The sequence below is a fragment of the Cannabis sativa genome, chromosome 3 (assembly GCF_029168945.1).
Source record: "Cannabis sativa cultivar Pink pepper isolate KNU-18-1 chromosome 3, ASM2916894v1, whole genome shotgun sequence".
Lineage (NCBI taxonomy): Eukaryota > Viridiplantae > Streptophyta > Magnoliopsida > Rosales > Cannabaceae > Cannabis > Cannabis sativa.
Genome location: NC_083603.1, coordinates 35,818,525 through 35,824,451, shown reverse-complemented (window position 1 = coordinate 35,824,451; position 5,927 = coordinate 35,818,525).

Here is a 5,927-nt window from a genome sequence, read left to right as displayed (position 1 = left end):
CTCCTCTTTTCTTCTTGTAAACCCACTTGCATCCTATCGGATGATAGTCGTCAGGTGCGTCTACATATTCCCAGACTTTGTACTTTTTCATGGAATCCATTTCTGAATCCATGCCGGCCGACCATCGTTTCCGTTGCGGACTATCCATTGCCTGTTTATAGATCAATGGATCGTCTTCAATACCGTCACCAACGACCATATTGATTTCACCATCCAAGCCATAACGAGCTGGTTTTGTTGAAACCCTCCCACTACGACAAGGAGCGGTGATCTTCTGAATAGAAACTTTAGTAGTAGATTTCTCAGTTGGTTCGACTGAGGGAGTGGGATTGTCCTCTTCTTGAGTGGAGGAGGACGGAACATTGGAAGCACTTATATCTGAAAGCAATTCCTCTAGAACAACTTTACTTTTTGGTTTGTTGTCTTTGATATAGTTCTCTTCAAGAAAAGTAGCATTTGTAGAGACAAACACTTTATTATCCTTGTGACTATAAAATAGTCCACCCCTATTCTCTTTAGAATTTCCAACAAACATGCATACTTCGGTACGTGATTCAAGTTTGCCTTCTTTCTTTCTTAAGACATGAGCAGGGCACCCCCAAATTCTGTAGTGGCGTAATCTAGGTGTACGACCATTCCAAAGTTCGACGGGTGTCTTAGGGACTACTTTAGATGGAACAACATTGAAAATCTCATTTGCCATCTGTATAGCATATCCCTAGAAGGACGTAGACAGAGTTGAATAACTCAGCATAAACCTAACCATTTCCAAAAGAGTGCGATTTCTTCTTTTTGCAACGCCATTTTGATATGGAGTGCCTAGGGCAGTGTATTGGGATTCAATTCCAAGTTCAAGTAAATGATCTTTGAACTGCATATCCATATATTCTCCACCCCTATCAGTTCGCAAGATCTTTAATGATTTACCTAATTGGTTTTGAGCAAAAGCATGAAACTCTTGAAACTTTTCAAACGTTTCAGATTTCTTTTGCATTAGGTAAAGAAAACTATATCTAGAGTAATCGTCAATGAAAGTGACAAAATACTCATAACCATGTATGTTCAACATAATTAAACTAGGTTAATTTTACACTAGTAATCGTCAATGAAGGCCCATTTGCCTGATTTGAATGACTGTACTAGGTTAATTACACTAGTTTAACCTAATTAAAATTGATTAGCAACATAATTAATTTCATTTATTTTGAAATTAATTTAGAAAATCATAGTTTAAAGAATTTTATATTCTAAGCTAAACTATATGTATTTTCTTGTATTTAAATAAATATAGAATTATAACCATCTAGATTCTTTCTGAAGCTTGATTTAAATTTTTCATTAAATATTCCTATTTAAGTTGATATTTAGTTATTTACAACTAACCAACTTAAATCTGAATATCTTTTGGATTTAAAATTTCAAAATTAAGTTGAGGAATTTTAGGCATTGGTTATTAAGATTCTTTAGATATTTTTTAAGTTAATATCTTTTCGAATATTAACTTAAAATGGAATATTCTAGATATTTTTTAGGTTAATATCTTTTCGAATATTAACTTAAAATGGAATATCTTCAAATTAAGTGGTTACAACTTAATTTTAAATTTAATTAAATCTGATTTGAAAGATATTTAAGTTGATTTTTTAGAACAACTTAAACAAGATATTTTCAAATTTGTTCCATTTAATATTCAAATTTATTTTTTGAATTTAATTAATAATTGAAAATTAATTAAAGTTGATTTTTTTATTTAAATCAATTTTGATTTGTAATTTTTCATTATTATATGGAACTTGTTCGATATTTATTTGAATTTATTTTTCAAATTTAAATAATAATTGAAAATTAATTAAAGTTAATTTTTTATTTAAACCAACTTTAGTTTGTAATTTTTCATTATTATAATATCGAATTAAAATGATTATACAAAATACATATAATATTTTTTAAATAATGAGCTTTTAATCAAGAGACATTCGATCTCCGTTGTGGGTTTTACACCGCGTTTGTTTTAGTGAGTAATCCTCCCTAATGGAGGAACGTTCATTAGCAATTTCGCACCGTTTAACCTCGCATGATAAGTAGTTTGTAAGTGTTTTGTATCAAACATGATCTTCTATGTTCGAATTGTAATGAAAAGGGACATCATGAAGAACGATGTCCCAGGCTTCTAAACAATTCAAACGAAGGTAATGCTTTTGTCTTTGAATCGCGTGTTTTAGAGAACGATAAATCCATCTGTATTGTTGATTTTGGGTCTACTAACAATGTATGTTCTTCACTGCAGTTGCTTGAAACTTGGGAAAATCTGCTTCCTGGAGAGTTAAAGCTTAAAGTTGGCAATGGCGAATTAGTATCGGTCATAGCTAGAGGAAAAGCCCGCATCAAGTTTCAACAAAGATTTTTAATTTTAGAAAATTTTTTATTTATTCCAAACTTTAGTCGAAACTTGATTAGTGTCTCATGTTTGCAAACACAATCTTATATATTGAATTTTTCGAGTACAAATTGTACAATTTCTCGTAATGGATTTCAAATATGTGTTGCTATAATGGAACAAGGGCTTTATGTTTTAAGACCGAGTACTCAAATCTCACTAAATAGTGAACTTTTCAGTGTAGCTAGACCTAGAAACCTAAAACGAAAAGAGATTGATAATGATGATCAAACTTATCTATGGCATTTACGTTTAGGTCATATAGGCTTTGATAGACTCAATAGGCTCACCAAAGACGGTCCATTGAAAAATGTCGTCTTAGGTGAACTGCCAGTATGCGAGTCCTGCCTAGAAGGAAAAATGACTAAACGTTCTTTCTCTGCAAAGGGAGAGCGTGCCAAAATCCCTCTAGGGTTAGTGCATTCCGATGTCTGCGGACCTTTGAATGTCAAAGCCCGAGGTGGTTATGAGTATTTTGTCACTTTCATTGACGATTTCTCTAGATATTGTTTTCTTTACCTAATGCAAAAGAAATCTGAAACGTTTGAAAAGTTTCAGGAGTTTAATGCTTTGGCCCAAAACCAATTAGGTAAATCATTAAAGATCTTGCGAACTTATAGGGGTGGAGAATATATGGATATGCAGTTCAAAGATCATTTAATTGAACTTGGAATTGAATCCCAATACACTGCCCCAGCCACTCCACAACAAAATAGAGTTGCAGAAAGAAGAAATCGCACTCTTTTGGAAATGGTTAGGTCTATGCTGAGTTATTCAACTCTGTCCACGTCCTTCTGGGGATATGCTATACAGATGGCAAATGACATTCTAAATGTTGTTCCATCTAAAGCAGTCCCTAAGACACCCGTCGAACTTTGGAATGGTCGAACACCTAGTTTACGCCATTATAGAATTTGGGGGTGCCCTGCTCATGTCTTAAGAAAGAAAGAAGGCAAACTTGAATCACGTACCGAAGTATGCATGTTTGTCGGAAATTCTAAAGAGACTAGGGATGGACTATTTTATAGTCACAAGGATAACAAAGTGTTTGTTTCTACAAATGCTACTTTCCTTGAAGAGAACTAAATTAAAGACTACAAACCCAAAAGTAAAGTTGTTCTAGAGGAATTGCTATCAGATATAAGTCCTTCCAATGTTCCGTCCTCTTCCACTCGTGAAGAAGACAATCCCACTCCCTCAGTTGAACAAACTGAGAAATCTACTGCTAAAGTTTCTGTTCAGAAGACAACCGTACCTCATCGTAGTGGGAGGGTTTCAACAAAACCTGCTCGTTATGGCTTGGACGGTGAAATCAATATGGTCGTAGGTGACGGTATTGATGACGGTCCATTAACCTATAAACAGGCAATGGCTAGTCCGCAACGGAAACGATGGTCAGCCGGCATGGATTCAGAAATGGATTCCATGAAAAAGAACAAAGTTTGGGAATATGTAGACGCACCTGATGACTATCATCCGATAGGATACAAGTGGGTTTACAAGAAGAAAAGAGGAGCTGGAGGCGAAGTCAAAACTTTTAAAGCTAGACTTATAGCCAAGGGTTATACCCAAAGAGAAGGCGTGGACTATGAGGAAACTTTTAGTCATGTTGCCATGCTCAAATCCATCCGAATTCTTCTCTCCATAGCTGCTGCTTTCGATTATGAAATCTGGCAAATGGATGTCAAGACTGCCTTCCTTAATGGGGTACTTGAAGAAACCATCTATATGGAGCAACCAAAAGGTTATGTTCTTCCTGGGCAGGAAAAGAAAGTTTGCAAGTTAAACAGGTCTATCTATGGACTTAAGCAAGCTTCTCGCTCATGGAACAAAAGGTTTGATGAGATCATCAAGACCTACGGCTTTCTTCAGAATGAAGATGAACCTTGTGTTTACCAACTCAAGGAAGACCAAATAGTAGTATTCCTGGTCCTTTATGTTGATGACATTTTGATCATTGGAAACAATGTCAAGAAAATGACTCACATCAAGGAATGGCTCAACACTCAATTCGATATGAAAGATTTTGGTGAAGCAACCTATGTTCTTGGTATTCAGATTATCAGAAACCGGAAGAACAGATCTCTTGCTCTCTCTCAAACAACCTACATAGACAAAGTCTTAGAGAGATTCTCCATGAACAACACCAATGGGGCAAACATGCCTTCTAGATATGGTATTCGTCTATCTAAGGAACAGTCACCGACTGATCCTCAAGAGATAGAGGACATGGCGAAAATTCCCTATGCCTCTGCAGTTGGAAGTCTAATGTATGCAATGTTATGCACTAGACCTGACATCTGTTATGCTGTTGGAATCATGAGCATGTATCAGTCTAATCCAGGACAAGAACATTGGAATGCAGTTAAGTATATTTTGAAATACTTAATGAGTACAAGGAATCTTGTGTTAGTCTACAATGGTGGTGCTTTAAATCCCATAGGCTACACTGATTCAGATTTCCAGGCAAGTCTTGAAGACAGGAAATCTACATCTGGGATGGTGTTTACTCTTGGGGGTGGAGCAGTGGTTTGGAGAAGTGCTAAACAAACCGCGATATCGGACTCAACTATGGAAGCTGAATACATAGCGAAATCGAAGCCGCTAAAGAACTTGTCTGGGTAAGAAAGTTCTTCACCAGCATAGGTGTTGTTCCTGGAATGGAAAAGCCTCTGGTACTACTCTGTGATAACAATGGAGCAATAGCAAACAGTAAAGAACCTCGAAGCCACAAGAGAAGCAAACACATTGAAAGGAAGTATCACATTATCAGAGAATACGTGGCAAGAGGGGATGTACTAGTTGAGAAAGTTGACACAGAGGACAACCTAGCTGATCCATTTATGAAAGTCCTGGCCGTGACAGCCTTTGAAAAGCACCGTCAGAATTTAAAATTAATTGATATGTACTAATTAGTTTTATATTAGTGCAAGTGGGAGTTTGTTAGGTTTTATGCCCTAAATAAAACTCCATTTCAATGTAATCTATTTTATTCAACATCAATAAAGAAACAGAAGTATTTTTCATTCATTTGTGTATGTTTTGGTTCACTTTATCAATTGCTTGTCTATTTGATTTATAAATTCATCTTAAACCCTTTTCACATACTTGATCATGTTTATTGTGCTGTCATCACATTGGAAAGTAAACATGACTATGTGAATAAAGTTTCCTAGATTTATCAGACACAGGGTTTTAGTGATATGATAATCTACAACAAGAGTTTACTTGTATTTGGAGAAATACTATGTTCTTTCCAGAACATTGGTTAAAGTAAATCTCAGGTTGGATGCATGGAGTATGCATCGGAAGGGACCGATATTGAACTTTGACTTAGATTTAATTAAACTTACCGTAAAATCTATTCAAGTCAATATCGCCAAGTTGATCCTAGATCAAATGATCTTAATCCTGTTATGTTTAGGCTCAATCTTGAAAGACTATTCGTGTTCTTTGATTTGTTAGTTAAGCCTACTTTTAGGTCAGGGTG